Here is a 23,511-nt window from a genome sequence, read left to right as displayed (position 1 = left end):
TCTGTAGGGTAGCTATTCACTCCTTGTACAATCCTTGACATTCCCGTCTGCCAGTAAAACGATATTGCTTCAAAATCTGTAGTGAGTTTTGTGATATAGAATTTTTACATACCACATTTCCGGACTTGATTGTCCCATTCTGCAGGCTTAGCGAGCACACACTGATTTTGACTTTACAAGCGTATAATTTATAATTGAGCAGAGGCAGAAATTTGCCGCTAACATTTTATGGTGGTTGACAACCCATGACAGGGACATGTTGAAAATCTCTGATCATACTTTACTGCTGTTCAAACTTGTCCATGGCTGTATGTGTCTTATGCACTTAACAACCATGGTTGGTGTAAACGTCTCCCAACAAACACTCTATGTGTCCCAACAAACAATCTATTATCAAACAATCTATGTGTCAAGTAGTCAATGCTCTTTTCCGGTTTAGAAATTAAGTTGCACCAACATAGTGTTACAAAGGGATCATTGTCTATATCAATTTATTTCCCCAAGAGGGTTCACATTCTAATTTCCCTATGAGCGACACACTGATATCAATTAGATAGGAAGAAAATTAGTTTTTTTTTTGAGTGGGGGATGAAATCCACAGCACTCTATACAGATTTTGCCATAGTTTGGATTTGAATCGAGGACACCAAAGTTGTGAGCCAACAATGTGCCACCATTTACAGTGATTTTCCAACCCAGTACTATGACACATACTATAAATATGGAGAACATACAAACTCCTTGTGGATGTTGTCCTTGGTGGAATTTGAACCCCGAATCCCAGTGTTAGGGTTGGCGGAATGCACCGAGTATATATATATATATATATATATATTTTTTTTTTCTTGAGTAGTAGGTGTGTTCGCAACCCGGGGTCCACCGTGCAGGAGAGAACCTGCTGCTAGTAAAAGACAGTACTATATGGCGGTATAAACGAACTCTGTTACTTCACAGATTCACTTGAGAAAGAGAATGCTGTGCCCTGTTAACCTCCCAGGGGAACAGCTACCTAATAGAGCCAACAGTGGTCATGCAGTCATCATAGCACACACAAAACTCCTCACCGGAGGTGCCGGTATTCTAGGGGCTTATTTCAGCCAAACTCTGAATCCACATACACAAAACTCCTCACCGGAGGTGCCAGTATTCTAGGGGCTTATTTCAGCCAAACTCTGAATCCACATACACAAACTCCTCACCGGAGGTGACGGTATTCTAGGGGCTTATTTCAGCCGAACCCTGACCACATGCAAGCATGACCACACTGGCGCTGAGCTCATAACTTAGGTTAATACTAGCACATGGCCGTGCGGCCATGTAAACCTTTTATAGCTGCAGCAACTTCAGGACCTTCTTAGAGGACCAATGGGAGCTGCTACAGTACCTGAGCAACTTCAGGACCTTCCTAGAGGACCAATGGGAGCTGCTGCAGTACCTGAGCATGTGACCCTCGACCTCCAATGAGAGGTCTTACCCTGGGCATGCTCAGAAGGGGAAAAGCAGGACTTAGTCCCAGAGATGTCTGCTCACTGCTGACCAGTACTGGCTACAATGGCTGAGCCTGGAAAGGCAGCAGTAATCATCCGCACCGTATCAGGCTGAGCCAGACTCTGGGACTGATGTCTCCGCTGAGCAGGCTCCACTGCGGCTCGAGAAGAATGGGAGACAGCAGCGGAGATGGTTCGAGATTCCCCCTGTGCAGAGAAGGGAGCTCGACCACTAACACCCAGTGCTGCAAAACAATAGTGCTAACCACTGAGCCACCTTGCTGCCCAACTATAAAAGTAACACAAGAATAGAAAGAAAACAATTTTTTTTTGCTAAAAGCACATTTCCTCTTCTTTTATTACCACATATTAAAATATCACGTATCACATTTATTAACACATATATTATATGAAACTGATTAATAACATCTCTTTTACATTAAAAATAATCTTCTAAATTCCTTCATCCTACCTGCTCCCCATGCACATGCATTTTCATGCACGCCGCTTGTGCTTTAGGACACCTGTAAGAGAAATAAACAATGTGTTTACCAGACAAAATGTGGTATTTAGTCTTTCCTCTGCTCCTAAGACGTGCTGACAGAAATCACTTGTGTATAATACAGCACTTACTGCTTTATAGGTTTCATTTTGCGAATGTCAGTAAAATGATTAAAGCGCTTTCAGAAAGGAAATGACTCATTGTGCATCTGTGTGTTAAAATAAACACATTCCCGCTGTCCTGCGTTGTGTAATCGCTTTTTCCTTTTTTTCTCCCTGCTACTTTTTTTCCTCTTTTTACTTTTCTACTTTTTTTTTTTTTGCATTGATTAGTTGCTGGAATTGTATTTGACAGTATTGTATCAGAGCTTAGGAAGTGTTTGTAAGAAGTAGTGTAGTTAAATATTTCTTAAGTTAACAAATGATTTACTGTCAGACACATTCCCACCAGTCTTAAAAATGATTCTGGTTTTCTTTAGTTATTTTACAGCTAATAGAGCCACTGGCTACACATTAGAAGCAATCTGTATGCATGGCCTCTGCATCCTATTTCCTTTACAGTTTATTTGTTGGTCACATTACTGATTTTAATGAAAATGTAGAGAGTTGTGATTAATTAAGCATTCATATAACAGATCTACCTACACAACTTGGATTGGGCTACATTTTTTTAATTTTTTTTAATCAGAAATAATATATTTTTTTCACAGAAATTTAATATAATATCTAGGGTTTTACATTAGCTATACTTATGAGTGTGGCACATCTTTGGAGAGGCGTTTAAAAGTGATGGGAGAACACAAAGGTTTGTGTAGACACTGTTTAACACCTCAGGCTTGTTCTGTGACGTCTAATTTCACTTGCAGTACAGAATAATATTAATAATTTTATTTCTATAATGCCAGCGTAGCACTTTACAAATTAAAATGAATCAGTTATGGAAGCAGTGGTAAGCCCATTTTTCCAATGAGTCCCCTGAGCTATTTTTTAACATGACAATGCCAGGCCCCATGCTGCTAACGCTACTGTGAACAACCTGTGTGGCCTAAACATGCTACATACACCTGCAGCTCTCCGGACTTGTCTCCTATTGAACACATCTAGGACATAATTGTTTCGTAGGTACAAATCACCAATTTTCTAAGTAAATATAATGCTAAATAGTTTAGAAATTTTTCTGCAACCAATGACATCAATATGTTTTACAACAATAAGGCTGTGAAGGTCTTGAGACAACTCATTGGATTTACCCATCATGAGATGTTTCTTGTGTGGCACCTTAGTAGTGAGACTTCTTTTTATATTCCATCAGTTAAACAGGCAAATATTATTTTTCTCAAAAGTGGCAGGATTGCTTTCTAATTATTGATAGATTTCATCTGGTGTCATGACTTTCCTTGGCTTTTTGCACCTCTCTTTCTTCATATGTTCAATACTTTTTCCCTGTGTCAATTCTCATTATTAGACATAACATAAATTATACATATTACTGTTTTGAATTTTTTTCTGTGTGGCTTGGATCAGTTATTACTTACATCTGGTGATAATTTCATGTCAATAGCACCTCAAGAAATATATTTATTTAGAAAATAGGTGACATGTTCAATACTTATTTCACAGAATTCTTTCAAAAGAATGCCAAGAGTGTGCAAAGCAGTCATCAAAGCAAAAGGTGGCTACTTTGAAGAACCTAGAATATAAGACATAATTTTGGTTGTTTCACACTTTTTTGTTAAGTATATAATTCCACATGTGTTAATTCATAGCTTTGATGCCTTCAGTGTGAATGTACAATTTTCATAGTCATGAAAATACAGAAAAATCTTTAACTGAGAAGGTGTGTCCAAACTTTTGGTCTGTACTGTATATATATACTGTATATACACACTGTTAGGACTGGCGGAACGCACCAAGTACAAGAAGAAATGGAACTAGGTGCGTTCGCAGTCCGAGGTCCACCGTGCAGGTAAAAACCCTGCTGCTAGTAAGACGGACTATATGGCGGTACTACAAGTATACACGCACGGGTTAACTGCATCCTGCGTGAAGGAAGCGATCCTGTTGCGTCACAGGACCGCGGTACCGCACATAGAGCACGAACAATAAGTCAGCGAACTCAACCCCAACTAGGATTGAAGTCCGATTAGACACTTGCTCGCACAACACCGCAACTGGGTGTGTAAGGAAACTAAATAATAATATAAAGGCACAAGAGTGCGTGCGGTGCCGCACAGACGAACGCCACTAACCACCCAGGCTTGGGTCAGGAAAGCGCAGAGCAAGCGCACGGCGCTGTACAGGCGGACACAGCAACTGGTAGCTGTAATGTGTGTTACGTGCTGTTGGATAAGTCGGGCGCTAGATAGCAAACATACACCTTCCGCGAACAGACATTCAATAGGGAGGGTATTTTAAAGAGCGACTTTCACTCACAACACACACATATTTACAAGACAATACTAGCGCATGGCTGTGCGGTCATGCGCAGTTTATATAGCTGCAGCACAGGAAACAGCTACAGAAGTTTTGCCCTTTCAGGACCTGCCAAAAGGACCAATGGGATGTGCTGCAGTACCTGAGCATGTGACCCTCGATCTCCAACAGGAGATCTTGCCCTGGGCATGCTCAGTGTGTGCAAATAAGGACTTAGATCCAGAAACGTCCAGTCGCCGCTGCCCAGCACTGGCTTCAATGGCAGAAGCAGGAAAAGCAGCAGTAACTCTTCGCACAGAGTCAGACTGAGCGAGACGCTGGGATCGACGTCCCTGCTGAGCAGACTCCACTGCGGCTGGAGGAGAATGGGAGGCCGCAGCGGAGACGGATCGAGATTCCCCCTGTGCAGCAGAGGAAACTCGACTCCTAACACACACACATCATTATTTAAGGGACATATCTATCTATATAGCTGTCTAATTATATCTATCTATGTACAGTTGTGCTCAAAAGTTTACATACCCAAGCTGAATTTTTGCTTTGTTGGCCTTTTTTTCAGAGAATATGAATGACAATACCAAAACTTTTTCTCCACTCATGGTTAGTGGTTGGGTGAAGCGATTTATTGTCAAACTACTGTAGTTTCTCTGTTTAAATCATAATCATAACCCAAAACATCCAAATGACCCTGATCAAAAGTTCACTTACCCCATTTCTTAATACCGTGTATTGCCCCCTCTAACATCAATGACAGCTTGAAGTCTTTTGTGGTGGTTGTGGATGAGGTTCTTTATTTTTTCAAATGGTAAAGCTGCTCACTCTTCTTGGCAAAAAGTATCCAGTTCCTGTAAATTCCTGGACTGTCTAGTATGAACAGCAAGCTTGAGATCTCCCCAGAGTGGTTCAATGATATTGAGGTCAGGAGACTGAGATGGCCACTTTAGAACCTTCACTTTGTTCTGCTGTAGCCAATGACTGGTCAACTTGGCTTTTGGCCTTTTTTATTTTTTTTTATTTTTTAAATTGTTTATTTTCAAATTTTTCAAAACACATAAACCCATAAACAAGGTATAAAGGATGCATGAATCTGAGTCATATGAGGACATAGAGAAAATAGGCACATATAAAACATGTCAGAAGTGACCCACTTTCATTTTCATTTTGTTAACCGGAGATATCAACAACTCTAAGTAAATATGCAAAAGGTTCCGGTCGAAGATGTTAGGTTACAAATTTCAGACCATGCATCCTGAGAAAAACCAGAAGGGTATCAGAACGGACATAACGTCAAAATATAACAAAAAGAAAAACAGGAAAGGAGGGTGTACCAGGGTGGGGAGTGGAATGGCTAAGAAAAAGGCAGAACTCCCTACAAAAAATCCCAGAAATAGAGGAAAAACGAGCAGGGCATGTATCTAAAAAACATCAGAGAGCGACTTAGGTAGTCTTGGCTAAACCGTGAGACAAGAACAAGAAGAGTGTCTAGCATATTTAAAACAGTTGAATCAATAAGCTGCACCCGGGTCCATCACTGTACCTTGTAAGTGGGGCTTTTGGCCTTTGACCACATTTCCTGTGCCTTTGTAGCTCACATATCCCCAAAACATCAGCGATCCACCTCTGTGTTTTACAGTAGGAATGGTGTTCCTTTCATCATAGGCCTTGTTTACCTCTCTCCAAATGAAACGTTTATGGTCTCAAAAAGTTCATAAAGTTCAATTTTGGTCTCATCACTCCAAAGTATCTTATTCCAGAAGTTTTTTGAGGCTTGACTCTGTGCTGTTTTGCATATTGTAGGCGAGATACTTTGTGGCATTTCTATAAAAATACCAGTAGCGCTTCAACCCTGAAGACACTCGGCAGCAAGTAATGATACAATTCCACCTTTTTGTATCGAAATCTATATACAGAAGTAAAAAGCAAGTAATACCTGCGCTGAGTGACAAAAAATCCTCCAAACCACACGAATTATGTTCTCAAGAAAAATTTTTTTTTATAGGTTACCATACCAGAATAACAAGAGCATAACCGTGGTGTGTGTTAGGGGTCGAGTTCCCGCTTCTGCACTGGGGGAATCTCGAGCCACTTCCGCTGCGGTCTCCCATTCTTGTCCAGCCGCAGTGGAGCCTGCTCAGCAAGGACGTCGGTCCCAGCGTCTTGCTCATTCTCACTCTGTTCAGAGAGTTAGTGCTGCTTCTCCAGTCTCTGCCATTAAAGTCAGTACTGGTCAGCAGCGAGCGGACTTCTCTGGGACTAAGTCCTTGTCTGCATGTACTGAGCATGCCCAGCGTAAGGTCTCCCGTTGGAGATCGAGGGTCATGTGCTCAGGCTCTGCAGCACATTCCATTGGTCCTCTTGGCAGGTCCTAGAAGGGCAAAAGTGCTGTGGCCACTTCCTGTGCTGCTCCTATATAAACTGCGCATGACCGCACGGCCATGCACTAGTATTGTCTTGTTATTATGTGTGTGTGTAGATGGATGTATGTCGAAGGATGAAAGCTCCTAAATATCCCTCCCTAGTGTTGTTGACTGTTCGCGGATGACGGTAGCTATCTAGCGCCCGACTTGCCATCTACACGATACACACATCTCAGCGTCCTATAGCTGTGCCTGCCTGTACGGCGCCGTGCGCTTGCCTTGCGCTTTCCATACCCTAGTCTGGGTGGTTAGTGGCGTCCGTTAGTGCGGCATCGCTCGCACTCTTGTGCACATATTTGTCCTAAGGTTCTCTACACACCCAGTTGCGGTGTTACGCCAGCAAGGGTCTAATCGGGCTTCAATCCCTTCTGGGGTTAAGTCCGCTGACCACTTGCTCGCGCTCTAGTGCGGTACTGCGGTCCTGTGAGTTAACAGGATCGCTTTCTTCACGCTGGGTGAGGTTTAACCCACGCGTGTATACTTTAGTGTACCGCCATATTGTCTGCCAATTACTAGCAGCAGGTCTCCACCTGCACGGTGGACCCCGGACTGCGAACGCACCTTTATCATCTGTCTTGGTGCGTTCCGCCAGTCCTAACAGTGTGGACAAGTGTTCTTATTTCATAAGGTACCAGGAGCGTTTTGGTTGTCAAATAGATAAGTATAACCAATTGTTACCCTTGAATAATCAATAGAACTCACCGGCTCCTTGTGGTGGTCTTTACTGAATCATGTCCGTTATATCCATAGTATAGAAGAAACTGGCAGGCTTCCTCCAATTGTCCTATTAGGCTATATCCACTGCGGTTGTAGTCTTCAGATGAAGCCACTCTGGGTTGAGTCCGCTGCGTCCGTAGTTCCGGTGTGTATCTTCAGGTGGAGCCGCTCTGTGCGCTGCCCCGGCCGGCGGCAGAACGCTCAAAGCACGCTCCCCGCTTAGGACTAATGAGCGCTGGAGTCTGCTTCGGCAGAGAACCCAGCGGCTACTCCAGCGCTCATTAGTCCTAAACGGGGAGCGCAGTGGATATAGCCTAATAGGACAATTGGAGGAAGCCTGCCAGTTTCTTCTATACTATGGATATAACGGACATGATTCAGTAAAGACCACCACAAGGAGCCGGTGAGTTCTATTGATTATTCAAGGGTAACAATTGGTTATACTTATCTATTTGACAACCAAAACGCTCCTGGTACCTTATGAAATAAGAACACTTGTCCACACCACGGTTATGCTCTTGTTATTCTGGTATGGTAACCTATAAAAAAATTTTTTTCTTGAGAACATAATTCGTGTGGTTTGGAGGATTTTTTGTCACTCAGCGCAGGTATTACTTGCTTTTTACTTTGTGGCATTTGCTCAGCAATGGCTTTCATCTGGTGACTCGACCATGCAGCCAATTTTTCTTCAAGTGCCTCCTTATTGTGCATCTTGAAACAGCCACACTGCTAGTTTTCAGAGAGTCATATATTTCAGCTGATGTTATTTGTGGGTTTTTCTTTGCATCCCGAACAATTTTCCTGGCAGTTGTGGATGACATTTTTGTTGGTATACCTGACCGTGGTTTTGTTTTTACAGAGCCCCTGATTATCCATTTGATAATCACAGTTTGAACACTGTTGACTGGCATTATCAATTCCTTGGATATGTTTTTGTATCCCTTTACTGTTTTATGCAGTTCAACTACCTTTTCTCGTAGATCCGTTGACAATTCTTTTGCTTTCCCCATAACTCCCAATCCAGAAATGTCAGTGGCTGGATGAAAGATGCAAGAGTCTGTCTGGATCCCAGAAACTCACTCAACTTTTGTGAGCATACACTGATTACAAGCAAACAGGTCACAGGTGAGGATGTTACCTTTAGTAGCCATTGAAGCCCATATATGTCAACTTCTGTGCATGTTATCAGGTCAAAATCACCAGGGTATATGAACTTTTGATCAGTGTCATTTAGATGTTTTGGGTTGTCTTTATGACTTAAAAAGAGAAAACACAGTAGTTTGACAATAATGGCTTCACCCAACCACTAACCATGAGGGGAGAAAAAGTTTTGGTGTTATCATTCATATTCTCTGAAAAAAAGACCAAGAAAGCAAAAATTCTGCCGGGTTGAAAACTTTTGAGCACAGCTGTATATGTGTAGCATTATATAAAGGCAGGCTTGAAAAAAATGGGGCAAAGTGAGATTTCTTTTAAAAATAAATGTGTTATCAGTTTATTTTTATAAATAAACAAAATGGAACTTGAATTAGCGAAAGATAAATTTATATCAAACCAATATTTGGTTTGATAATCTTTTTCTTTCAAAACAGAGTCAATTTTTCTAGGTACACCTGCCCACATTTTTTTTATAAAGTCAGCATGGAGGTTTTGCCAATGATCTTGCATCAGTAACCACAGTCTTGAACAAATCTTCCTCTCTCTTAATGTAATCTATGACAGACTTAATTAAATTGAGAACAATACACTGTGAGGACCATATCATCACTTCTAGGACTCCTTGTTCTTTTGTCAAGTCACAGGTCATACACTATGACAAGAATGAACAGCATCAGGACACAAAGTAGTAATGCTGCATTAGCATTGTCTCTCTTAAGCAAAGATTTCAAAACAGACTGAGGTTTCGAGTTTTGCTGTTCAAGATCTTTTGCAGAAGCACCAAGAAATAGGCAACATTGAGGAATGTAAATGCAGTGGTTGTCCAAGGAAGTTTAGTGCAGCATATGAAAGACATATCATTCTTACTTTCCTTCAAAATTGGAGGATGTCAAGCAGTGGTATCAGCTCATAGTTGGCAGCAACCAATAGCTACTCCCATCTACTGTATCCAAATACAGCTACACCCATCTACTGTTTGCAGAAGTCTGGCCAAAAGTGGTCTTCATGGAAGAATGATTGCCAAAAACCCTGCATCAGACGTGGAAATAAGGCAAAGCAACCAACTATGTATGAATGCATAGGAACTGGGGTGCAGAAAATGGCAGCAGGTGCTCTGGACTAATGAGTCAAACTGAATATTTGGCTGCAATAAAAGTTAGTTTTTTTTTGCTGGAGGACAGGAGAATAGTTTAAAAATGAGTGTATGCAGGCAACAGTGAGGCATGGTGGAGGTTGCTTGCAAGTTTGGGGCTCCATTTCAGCAAATGAAGTTGGGGATTTAGTGAGAATTAATGGTCTCTTTAATTATTGGAAACACAGATACATACATGACCATCATCCAATACCACCAGGGAGACATCTGATTGTCTCCAAATTTATTCTACAGTGGGTCAACAAGCCCAAACATACAGCCAATGTAATGAATAACTATCTTCAGTGCGAAGAAAAGCAAGGAGTTCTGGAAGTGATGATATGTCCAACACACAGCCCTGATCTCAACATTATCAAGTCAGTCTGGGATCACATGAAGAGACAAAAGGATTTGCACAAGTGACATCCACGGAAGATCTGTGCTTGGCTCTTTAAGATCTTTGAAGCAAATTCTCTGCTGAGTTCCTTTACAAACTGTGTGCAAATTTATCAATTTATCTAGAGAAGTGATGCTGTTTTGAAGGCAAAGGGAGGTCATACCAAATATTGATCTGATCAAAATTTATTTTTTTGTTCATTCACTTTGCATTGTGTTAATTGTTAAATTACAATTGGCACCCTGGTCAAAATTACTGTTATTATGAACTGTTAAGCAAGCTGAAGATGAAATGATCTCTAAAAGGCCTAAAGTTAGAGATTACACATTTCCTTTGTATTTTAGGCAAACAAATTAATATATATTTTCATCTTTTATATTTTAAAAATTACAAAAAGGATAATAGGCCAAAGCAAAGGTTTATGCACCCTACATGGTTAGTACCTAGTAGCACCCCCTTTTGCAAGTATCACTGATTGTAAACTCTTTTTGTAAACAAGAGTATTTCAATTTTTGTTTGATGGATTTTCAGCCATTCTTCTTTGGAAAATTCTTAGAGTTCTGTGAGATTCATAGGTCGTCTTGCATGCACTGCTATTTTGACGCCTAGGTACAGATTTTCAATGATGTTCAAATCAGGTGAGCATGAGGGCCATTATAAAACCTTCAGCTTGTACCTTTTGAGGTAGTGTGTTGTGAATTTTAATGTGTATTTAGGATCATTATCCATTTGTAGAAGCCATCCTCTTTTCAACTTCAACTTTTTTTTACAGATGGTGTTATGTTTGCATCAAGAATTTGTTGAAATTTAATTGAATCCATTCTTTCTTCCACCCATTAAATGTTCCCTGCTCCTTTTGCTGTAACACAACCTCGAAGCATGATTGTTCAACTCCCATGCTTAATTGTTGGAGAGATGTTCTTTTCCTAAAATTCTGTACCATTTTTTCTTCACACATACCTTTGATCATTGTGGCCTAAGAGTTCTATTTTAACCTCATTGGTCCACAGGACTTGGATCCAAAAATGCATCAGATGTTCTTTTGCATACGTCTCATGCTACTGATAACTCTTCCATGAAAGCCATATTTGTGCAGGTGTTTCTAAGCAGTAGAACAATGAACCACAACTCCAGAGTCTGCTAAATCTTTCTGAAGGTCTTTTGCAGTCAAGTGGGGTTCTGATTTGCCTCTCTAGAAATCCTATGAGCAGCTCTCACTGAAATTTTGCTTGGTTTTCCTGACCTTATCTTGACCTCCACTGTTACTGTTAACTGCCATTTCTTAATTAAATTTCAAACTGAGGAAAGAGCAACTTGAAAACGCTTTGCTATTTTCTTATAACCTTCTCCAGCTTTGTGGGCCTCTGCCAATTTAATTTTCAGAGTGCTAGGCAGCTGTTTAGAAGAACCCATGGCTGCTGTTTTTTGGCACAAGGTTTGAGGTGACTGGGTTTTTAATTTATTTGTAGTAAACAATCCATAGCCCTAACACTCTAATTAGGATCTCAAGGCACGGTCAAAGTTATGTGAGCACACACATCTTCAAGAGTGCCCAAACTTTTGCATTGACCCATATTCCTTTTTGTAATTTTTAAAATGTAAATATAAAGAAAGAATATCTAAGATAAAATCCAGAAAATCAATTGTATAAATTCTATAAATTTATTTGCATTTTGCAGAGAGTAATAAGTCCCCAGTTTTGCAATTGCCATTATTTACCAAATAACGGCAATTGCAAAAAAAAGAAATGTCTGATTTCCCATTCATTTCTCTCTTTTCTGATATGATCTAGCATACCAGAGGAAAGAGGAATGGGGTCCCTGGTATCTCCGGTGTCCCAGGACCCTCTGGCATTATCCCCCTGCCCTCAGCATCTTCTTTCTGGAAGAAAATGGTGGGCACATGCGCAGTGCGCCTGCCAAGATCTGCTGGCCGGCGCCCGGCAACAATAGATTTTTCCTATTGGTTCATTATAGGGTTAGGGTTGGGGCTAGGGTTGTGTTGGGGTTACGGTTGGGGTTATGGTTGTGGTGTTGGGATTAGGGGTTAGAGTTGTAGTTAGGTTTGCGTTGGGGTTAGGGTTGTGTTGGGAATACAGTTGTGTTCGGAGTACGGTTGTGTAGGGGTTACGGTTGAGGTGTTGGGGTTAGGGAGTGTTGGGGTTGGGGATAGGGTTGTGGTTAGGGTTAGGGTTGGGATTAGGGTCAGGGGTAGGGATGTGTTAGGGTTGGAGTTAGAATTGGGGGTTTCCACTGTTTTGGTACATCAGGGGTCTCCAAACACAACATGGTGCCCACCTTTGATTCCAGCCAATTTTGTGTTCAAAAAGTCAAATGATGCTCCCTCCCTTCTGAGGAGCATCAAACATGCCCAAACAGTGGCTTTTCCCCACATACGGGATATCGGTGTACTCGGGAGAAATTGCACAACAAGTTTTGTGGTCCATTTTCTCCTGATACCTTTGTGAAAATAAAAAAGCTTGGTTCCCAAGTAAATTTTTTGTGAAAAAAGGAAAATGTTCATTTTATTTTCTGTCATATTGACCCCCCAAACTCACTTCAAATGTTAGTTGGTCCCTAAAAAAAAGTTTTTTTTTTTTAATTTTGTTGGTAAAATTAGAAATTGCATGTCAACTTTTAACCCTTATTAAGTCCTAACAAAAAAAAATATGTTTCCAAAATTGTGCTGATGTAAGTAGAGATGTGGAAAATGTTATTTATTAACTATTTTGTGTGATATGACTCTCTGATTTAAGGGCACAAAAATTAAAAGTTTAAAAATTGCTACATTTTCAAAATTTCTGCAAAATTTCCATTTTTTCATAAATAAATGCACATCATATTGAAGAAAATGTACCACTTGCATGAAGTACAGTATGCCACGAAAAAAACAGTCTCAGAATTAGTGGGATCTGTTGAAGCGTTCCAGAGCTATAACTTTATAAAGTAACAGAGGTCAGAATTGTAAAAGTTGGCCAAAATTGGCTCTGTCACTCAGGGGTCAAATGAAATCATTATGACATATTATATAACCAAACATATTATAGAAAAGGAAGAATGCCTAGCAAGAAATGGTTTCATATAGGAAAGTGACTGTGAGAAGTTCAGCCATGTCTTTGTCCAAAAGTTAGAGATGCAACCTGGAGACAATTATATAATCAAGCTGTTGAAGTTAATGTAATACACCAAAAGCGACTACTAATCCTCTTTTTTCGGTAATCTCTTCTCCTATCACTTTTAAAAGTCTTGAGATGTAGCTGCACTCATTGACATAACTAGCCTGAGAATGTTTTCTTAGGTTACATATTGCAGCTACTTTGCATTGTAAGTATGAAAGGAAGTGATAGCTTTGCCTATATGTAGCAACAGCTATACGGTGCTGTATGTGTCTAACTTGTATTGCATGTTTGACATCCTGATTTGGTCTTTGTAATCATTTGTATGGCATTCTGATTTGTTCTTTTTTTAATTTTATTACAGGTTTCGGTAAGAAATCCATCATTTGGAACAGTGAGGTCTTAAATGTGGAGATCTCACTTGGGTAAACAGTTTTATTACGTTTTATGATGGTACTGTGTGTATTATTTGTGTGCAGTGTTTAAAGTGAACCTGTCAGTAAGGGAGTGCCTAGGAATCTTGGGCACTGCAGGATAGGGCAAAGTAACTAATTTCCAAGCATACCTATTACCGTAGTTATCGTACTTTAAGACGCACTGGACCATAAGATGCACCTAACTTTTAGAGGAGGAAATTATGAAAAAAAAATTGAAGCAAAAAAAAAAGGTCAATTCTGTACTGTAATATACCCAATCCTGGTATATATGGACCCCTCATCCCCATTCTGATACACATGGCCCCTCATCCCTATCCTGGTATGCATGGCTCCCTCATTCCTATCCTGGTAGGCATGGCCCCCTCATCCCTATCCTGGTATTCATGGCCCCCTCATCCCTATCCTGTTGTGCATGGCCCTATCCTTATCCTGGTATGATTGGCCCCATCCCAGTCCTGGTATGCATGACCCCATCCCAGTCCTGGTATGATTAGCCCCATCACTATCCTGGTATGATTGGTCCCATCCTTTTTCTTTTATCGGCCCCATCCCTTTCCTGGTATGCATGGCCCCATCAGGAAAGATTAAAAAAACCCAAAACATTACACTCACCTACACGGCACTCCCTCATAGCGTCCTGCTTCGGTGCCAGCAGCTGCTTAATGCTTGTAAGCAGCGCATGGCAGGGATGCCATGCACTGCTCACAAGCAGAGCACAGCTGTCAGAATACTCACGGGGACTGTTCATCACAGAGAGTGGTGAGTATCCATTCCTCTTCAGTAGCGCTTAGTGTCAGCCGGAGACTTCCTGCTGGTCACATGTGCTGATACTTAAGAGAAATGAATATTCTGAATATTCAGAATATTCAGATTGGTTAACAGCAATCTTCAAGTTTGACCACAGATTGTTAATTGGCTGAAGGTCTGTGCTTTGCACGTTTCCCCTTAAACCAATCGAGAGTTGCTTTAGCAGTATGCCTGGGTCATTGTCTTGTTGGAAGGTGAAACTTCGACCCAGTCTCAAATCACAGACTGAAACAGGTTTTGCTCAAGAATATACCTCTATTTCATTCCATTCATCTGCTCGTCACCATCACCACAGCATGATGCCGCCACCACCTTGTTTCACTGTGGGGTTGGTGTTCTTGGGACAATGAGCTGTGTTAGTTTGGCACCAGGCATAGCGTTTACTTTGGTGACCAACAAGTTTAATTTTGGTCTCATCTGACCACAGCTTCCTGTAAGTAAAGGCTTTTTTCTGCCAACTCTTCCATAAATGCCACCGCTATGGAGTGCACAGCTTATTGTGGTTGTATGGACAGATACTCCAGTCTCTGCTTGGGAGCTCTGCAGCTCCTTCAGGGTTACTTTTGGTCTCTGTGCTGCCTCTCTGATTAATGCCATCCTTGCTGGGGCTGAGAGTTTTGGTGGGTGGCCCTCTCTTGGCAGGTTTGTTGTGGTACCATCTTTTTTCCATTTGATTATAATAGATATCATGGTGCTCCAGGGGATGAATAGAGATTGTGATTTTTTTATCACCCAACTCTAACTTGTACTTCTCAACAAATATGTCCCTAACTTGTTTGGAGGTCTCCTTGGTCTTCATGGTGTTGCTTGGTTAGTGGGGCCTCTTGCTTATTGGTGTTACAGCCCTTGTGACCTTTCAGAAAAGGTGTGTATATACTGACCATTTGACAGATTGCACAGAGGTGGACTTCCTTTCACTAAAGGTACCTTCACACATAACGATATCGTTAACGATATCGTTGCTATTTGTGACGTAGCAACGATATCGTTAATGAAATCGTTATGTGTGACAGCGACCAACGATCAGGCCCCTGCTGGGAGATCGTTGGTAGCTGAATAAAGTCCAGAACTTTATTTCGTCGCTGGACTCCTGCTGACATCGCTGGATCGGCGTGTGTGACACCGATCCAGCGATGTCTTCACTGGTAACCAGGGTAAACATCGGGTTACTAAGCGCAGGGCCGTGCTTAGTAACCCAATGTTTACCCTGGTTACCATGCTAAAAGTAAAAAAAAACAAACACTACATACTTACCTACCGCTGTCTGTCCTCCAGCGCTGTGCTCTGCTCTCCTCCTGCTCTGGCTGTGAGCCGGAAAGCAGAGCGGTGACGTCACCGCTCTGCTTTCCGGCTCACAGACAGTACAGGAGGAGAGCACAGAAGCAGAGCGCAGCGCCGGAGGACAGACGGCTGTAGGTAAGTATGTAGTGTTTGTTTTTTTTTACTTTTAGCATGGTAACCAGGGTAAACATCGGGTTACTAAGCGCGGCCCTGCGCTTAGTTACCCGATGTTTACCCTGGTTACCGGCATCGTTGGTCGCTGGAGAGCGGTCTGTGTGACAGCTCTCCAGCGACCAAACAGCGACCAAACAGCGACGCTGCAGCGATCCGGATCGTTGTCGGTATCGCTGCAGCGTCGCTTAATGTGAAGGGGCCTTAAGCATGTGACTTATGAAGGTAATTGCTTGCACCCTAATATTTAAGGGGCTTCATTGCAAAAGGGGTGAATACACATGCACATGGCAATTTTGTATTTGATCCCATAAATGTAATTTATGCCTATTTTTCTCACTTCACTTTACCAACTTAATCTATTTAGTGCTGATGCATCCCACACAAATCAGATTAAAAAATATGTAAACACAGGTTGTAGTGTAACAAAATAGGGAAAAAGGTCAGAGAGATGAATACTTTTGCAAACCACTGTAGGTAGCTAATGTCTAATAAAGTAGCCAGACTAGTGTGTTTAAATTGTAACTGAGAATAGAACTTCACATTTGTGAGCATGAGAATATGTGTGGTAACCTTGTACAGCTGCACACCCCAGAAAATCATCATGACTAGGGATGAGATTCAGAAGATTGTCATGCACTCGGTCAAGTTAAGTGGTGCTGGTTTAACAAGGTACATGACCCCTTAAACAGAGGCAAGAGAGATTCACCGCACACTCTCTGTGCAAAAAAGCTATTTTATTCTTTCGTGGGCATAGATAAAGACAAAATATAGTTATGAGCTGAACAACAAAGATTGACGTTTCGACCCTGCCAGGGTCTTTTTCGTTGGGGGTTGTCGAAGAAAGAAATGTTTCTCAATGGTAAAGGATTGTACAAGGCATAAGAAATAAGGTGCTGTGTTGCTATGGCTTAGTTCGGCTCTCCCTGGCAGGGTCGAAACATCAAACTTTGTCCTAATCAATTAACTCTTGCCACCCTTTATGGATGCAGATTTATTTTTATTGCTCTCTTCTTTCTAAGCCTGCCCATGCTTCTTAGATAGAAATAGATGATAGTAGGGCGTAATACCATCTTTTTTTGCTGCCAGAATAGACAGGTTTGAAATGTGCAAGACCCCACACTGTAAAAAGCAGTATGCATAAAAAAAAGTAACACCATAGATAACATACAAAGATATATTTCTGGTTATGGCTAAAGTACATCCCACAGTCAAACCTTCACTTAGGCCGCCTTCACACACCTGCATTTTAAATGCATAATCTAAGTCGGTTTTTACCAGATAAAACACGTGCCTCACTGTAGTCTATTGGCATGTTCACATGTCTGTTCTTTGCAGCCCAATTCACAAAATAAAAATGGAGAGATGCCTGTTTTTGATTCAACTTCTGGATCAAAGGTGCCCTTTCAATTGTGTGGATCAGTGAAAAAAAATCAGATAGCACTTGGATACTGTCTGTGTTTCGATGAGCCCTGCCCATTTTTCACTATTTATTGGGTAGAAAAAGCTTGGAAAATGTATTTATTTTTTTCAGCATAAGAGAAAAATAGCTTGACACACTGATGGTAAAAACAGATATGTGGACCAAAAATGGATAAAAATTTGATCCAGCACACTGATGAAATGGGGTGTTTTTCTGAAACGCCTGAATGTGGCCTTACTTTTACAGCGTTGTATCACATAACTGCCAGCACGTGGCGCTGTGATCTCCAGATTATCGTACTCCATTGCTGTACTTTCCACCTTCCTTACATTACGGTAAGCAGCAGTGAAAGTGTATTTCGTGAAACTAGGCAGATATTTTGAGCTTTTTAGTAAGTTTTTTTCTTGCTAAAAGTGCATCTCAAACTTTATTTACTGTACCTATGAAAGTACAGAGAATGTAATCTTTCGCTATAATGATTATTGATGAAAACCCCACCAACATTGAAAATTAATTTTAGCCCTGCTTCACACCTCAGTGTTTCCAGTACGTGTGGTGTGCATCTTTTTCTTGGAAAACACTGATGACACCAGTACCGGACTTTCACGTACGTGTTTTATATGAACGTGTGACGGAAACCTTAGGTAGAAGAAAGTATGCATTTCTCCTATTATAAATGATCTGGAGCTTTCATGCATCTTTTGGGCATAAAAATTATACTTCCTCGACTCATGGTAGCGTTATACCCTTTATAAGTGTCACCCTTCTCTACTAGTGAAGAATTTGGAGTAGGAGACCCCCCATTATGAGAAGCCAGATAACCAGGTATTCAGAGTACACACAGGAGAGATCATAGAAGCAGGAGATAACCACCAGGCATATCATTTTACAACTGGTTGTGTGACACATTTTTAAAATAAAAAATACTTTTTCGATGCTATTAGAACTTTTTTTTGAATCGTATAAGAACATAAAGAATGAGTCAGGCAATTACCAGTTAAGTTTTTGTACTTTTGCAGGAATCAAGGCTTTAGCTTTGAAGTATGTCATGAAATTCTGTTTTTTTAATCCTTCTTCCCTCCTACAATCAAAGGTTTTTTTTTTTCCTTAAATGATGATGAGAGCATAATCTCATCCATCAGAGCCCTTGGCTCCGAAGCTTCCTTTTCAGGTTCAGTGGCAAGTTAAGAGAAGCACTTGGAGCAGCTGTGCAAGTGAAGGTGAAAAGTGTTGTAGCTTGCAGATAACCATAATGATTCGCAGTACAACAGTAATCAAGTAACTGCCTTATCGCTTCCCTATCAGCACTGCTGATCCCTGGCTGATCTAATGCTGAAGCATTCGCTTTGTCACTCAGCAGGAGAGCACAGTCAAGCACACTTAGCAGCGGGAACCAATAGAATTGATAAATTTTAGTTAAACAGCATACGGGGAAGGGAATGACATCACAGTAAAGACTCCTGAGTCTTCAGCAAACAGCGCAGAGCTTCCTGATTCCTGCTCGCATTTTATAAATTGCAAAATATATCAATTAAAAATAATGTAAAGCAAAAGCAGAAATAAAAAACATATATTTTTTTCCAATTTCAAACCTTTAGGGGTTTAAATAAAATGTTAATGCACAAATGATGAAAAAAACTAATAATGTGTTTAGCATTGTCTAAATAAGAATTATCAAAAGTGAACACAAATAATTTATCTTACAGATCTATTTTCTGCCCAGGGAGCTTGATTATTTCAGAAGAATGTAAAATAGAGACATTATGAGGTTATGTTTGGGGTCTGAATTGAAAAGAACCATATAGGGACTCCAAATTTGACAAAGAATAAAGAAACGTGTCGCTTTCTGAATACCCTGCCTTGGACACTATTGTAATCTTGATGAAATCAAGGTCGTTACCAATATTTTTATACCAGGAGCTGGAATTTTTCCTTTTGTTTGTTCACTCTAAATTATGACCTCATTTGTAATAGATGTTTGGAAGTGAAATGGTTTGGACACCTTTGAATTGGAAAAAAAATATTTCAAAATATATGAGTGGTGGTTACCTTTAGTTAGTAATATTGCATTAAATTTCATGTTGCATTATTTATTGCTTCTTTTGAAAGCCTATGATTTTCAGTTTGCAGCCTGATTCAAATTTCTGATTTTTATCTACGGGAGCATTTGTCACAGTAAGGGCTGAAGGAAACATCCGTGCAAAAACAGTCCGATTTCGGACCACAATGCAAGGACTGTCTGCAGCCCCCCCGACCTAAGCGTGACAGAAATATATGAAGCTGTCACATTCGGGTCAAGACAGCTTTGGCCAGTCCGTGCATTAGTGGTCCATGTTCTGACCGTTTGGTATGAACATCTACGCAAGCCTTTATATAGCATGCTTTTGACTTTACTGCCCATAAAATGCATTTTAGATTAATTTTATTATTAAATAACTATGGTGCTGTCTGTCATTCCAAATGATTAATAATCCTTAATATTTAAGAAAGTAAAAGAGAGCTTTTTCTTCACCGGACAATATCTATGTGTGCAGAATTATTGGTAAACATTTACTGCACAGAATTGTTAGCCAACTAAATGAGAAACATAATTTTTTCCATCTTTAACGTTTATTTTCATCTGTTACAGTGAGAATAATAACCAAACGAATCAATGCCAGCCTACAGCAGTACCACCAGAACACCTTGCTGAAGTCAAAGTGGAGTTCTGTGCTCATTACTGATTCAGCCAAGGGCTCATCCATCTGGTCCATCAAAAGTCACTCTCATCAGTCCATAACTTTTGAAAAGTTTGTCTTCAGATATTTCTTGACCAGTGTTGACGTTTCCACTCGTGTCTTGTTCAGTGGTGGTTTAGTTCCAGCCTCCAGCTTACCTTAGCCATGTCTCTGAGCACTGAACACCTTGTGCTTTTGGGTCTCCAGGGAGGTTGCAGTTCTGTAATATGACAGCACTGGAGGACAATGGGCTCCAGTTCGCTTCACGTTTGATTCTTCCTAAATCTTTGGCAGTTAATGTGCATCTTTATTTCACAACACATTTTTTGTGACCCCATCAACTAAGTGCAACAAAACATTTGAGGGTTCTATGATCACACCCCAATAGCTTAGCAATATGAAGAATGCTGCATCCCTCTGTAAGACTTGTAACAATTTTTCACATTTCAGAGTCAGTTAATTTTTTTGTAACCTTTTGCTTGTTGAAAACAAGCTGCCTAATAATTTTGCACACCTTGGTAAAGGGTGTTATATCCTTAGGCCGCACCCTTCCTCATTATACAAATACACATCACCTGATCTGCTTCGTCCAATAACCATTAAGGTTTATACAGCTTTGAGTTGGAAAATCTGCATAAAATTACGATATTGTCAAAATACTATCCTAAAAGATGTGCGCGCAATTTACATTAGCACAGCTTCTATCCTGCACTAATTTTCTCATCATATGCTTTCCACTTTATGTGTAGCTCATTTTCTCTGCCCTTTCTCTGAAAGTGTGGATACTTTGCCTCCTCTCCATTATGGAGATCTGCTTACAACCCCTCCCTTCGACTATCTCTAACATTGAGAAAAGGGAAGGGAGAACAAGGAACCAGGACCACAAGCTTTGTCTTATCAGTTCTTGTCCCTTTTCAGGTTCACAATTCCAAGTTTAACATGTACCGTATGTTTTTGGTGTATACACAATGTATTTTTTTTTAGAAAAACAAGTGAGAAAATGTTAAAAAGTTATTAAAAACAATTTATTTGAATGATCTAAAACAAGAAAAATGTATCATTAGGTCTACGCATTTTGAATGCTACCACACTCTTTATCATAGGAAAGAAGAGCAGCTAAGATAGTTATCTACTTTTGGCTTTGAGTAAAAGAAAATAATTTTAATCAAACTACTATGTGCTATTATGTCTAATTATTCTTACTTTACCTACCATATTGCAAAAGAAGGATGATAAAAAATTGGAAAACTATAATATAATTTGCAATATATGCCTTTTTATAGTGGATTACATTTTTAATCTCTTGGAACTTGATAGTGTATTAGATATTTTAGGTAATTTTAAACCTTGTAAATTTATACATTAATGTCTGACTGTGTTCATTACTGTCATACATATTGTATGAAGAGTGTAAATTGATAGTGGTGTAGGAAAAGGATCCTTGAGAGTATAAACAGATCATTGCAGTAGTATCTATTCATTCTCCAGTGTTTGACAACTTTTGCCACATTCACTTTAGGAGGAGAGACATAGTCTTTCTCTACCTGATGTTCTGGTAACTATTGTCTTATAGTGGTCATTTACCGTATTACATTCAGTTGGATCTTTGTATTATTGTGGGTTAGATGGTTGTTGGAGTATTATGTTTATTTCTGTCTTCTTCATCCTTGTGATTTGAGTTATGATTAACATGTACAAAGCCCATGTGCCGTCACTGTATGGAGGAGGAGCAGGAGCTAAGCCCGCTAGTACAATATAGATGCCAGCTGTCACTGCTTATATGTCAAGTTATTGTATAGCTACAGTATCATTTTATAAAATGAAAAGTTTATTGCATATGCAGGAATTGTACTTTTTACCTATTTGTCCCCAGTCAATATTTAATTACAAGCAGTTTTCCGCACGCTGAGCTAATATAGATTATAATCTCTCATCAGTATCCTCCTCCACTTTTTGCACAGAAGAAACATACAGAAATCTTCACAATTGCTGCAAAGCAACTTTGGTGGGACACAAGTCACATGGAAGCAAAAGATGTACTTCTGCAGCATAATGCTTGTGACCACCAGATTACCGCCACCACGTCATGAAAGTAGGAAAAAAATCAGTTTAGAGGTCAAAATCTCCATGTAACTCCAGCCTAAATCTGTTTAGCCATTTTACTAAGACTGGCATTGCTCACACCAGTCTTAGTAAAGAGAATTAGTGATGTGGGAGTATACTCGTTGCTCAGGTTTTCCCCAGCATGCTCAGGTGTCCTCCCAGTATTTTGGCGTGCTCGGAGATTTAGTTTTTGTCAACTCGGCTGCATGATTTGCAGCTGCCAGACAGCCTGAATACCAGTGGGGCTTCCCTAACAAACAGGCAATGCCCACATGTTCTCAGGTTCAAATTATGCAGCTGCGTTGGCAAAACGAAATCTCTGAACACGCCAAAATACTCAGAGGACACCCAAACATGCTCGGGAAAACCCGAGCAACGAGTAAACTCATTCATCACTAAAGGAATCACTGGAGTACACCTAATTCATTTGAAGGCTCGCTGAAGATATTTTACATGATTACTGAATAGTGAAGGATCAAAATCAAAGATGATTTCTTATTTATGAACCAAAACTCATAATTGCTATTTAACCACGAAACACCCTATTTCTCCTCCCATGTGCTCAAAATACTATTAGACCATTTAAGAACGTTTTTAACTATTTCACCATTCACCATATAAGCCAGCATCCTGTGTTTCATCTGAATACCTGGTGAAAAAAGGACATAAGAAGAAATGACTTGAAACTACAGAACAGACCCCTCCTATGGAAAGATTTACTCCAAAATCTTCTTGTTTGCATACTTTAAGGTTTCACTTCTAATTTCTCTCCTGTTTTTTGCTTTAGATAAATATAGTAGGGACACAGAGCGTACCAGATCCCAGGGTGATACCTTTATAAAATGTTATAATAGATCCAGGTAATATGCTCACCTGAGCAAATTGTTTATGCACATAGTCCTTCGAAATCTCAATAATGGTTCTGCTGCCCCGTGGCTGGGGGATGAACTCCATCAGAGTGCTTGAGGGTTAAGACAATAGACAGTTTGGGCTGTGCTAACTGAAATGAAGATCCTTGATTCAATAATGTAAAGGAGCAGTTTTTACTTCACAACGCTTTTTCACGCCGAACTGGTGTCTTTCTCAAGTGTAAAAACCAACTCTACCATTGGTTTTTACAACTTAGAAAGATGCCAGTACGACATGAAAGCACGTTGTGGAATATAAGCCGCTCCTTTATATAATTGGATTAAATATCTTCATTTTGGTCAGTGT

General features: G+C 40.2%; 1 long non-coding RNA gene across 1 annotated transcript in view; it reads left to right on the top strand.

Annotated features, from left to right (window-relative positions):
• The window catches only part of LOC138664793 (uncharacterized), a 91,715-nt gene extending 69,681 nt beyond the window's left edge, over positions 1-22,034 (top strand). Inside the window, exons 7-8 of the long non-coding RNA XR_011318389.1 lie at positions 13,722-13,782; positions 20,106-22,034. This is a non-coding gene — a long non-coding RNA (uncharacterized lncRNA). The remainder of the gene's footprint in view (positions 1-13,721; positions 13,783-20,105) is intronic.
• Positions 22,035-23,511: the final 1,477 nt, after the last annotated feature.

Source organism: Ranitomeya imitator, chromosome 1 (assembly GCF_032444005.1).
Source record: "Ranitomeya imitator isolate aRanImi1 chromosome 1, aRanImi1.pri, whole genome shotgun sequence".
In the NCBI taxonomy this organism is placed as follows: Eukaryota; Metazoa; Chordata; class Amphibia; order Anura; family Dendrobatidae; genus Ranitomeya; species Ranitomeya imitator.
The sequence above is the reverse complement of the archived record's forward strand: the minus strand, read 5'-3'. Positions and strand labels throughout refer to the sequence as shown.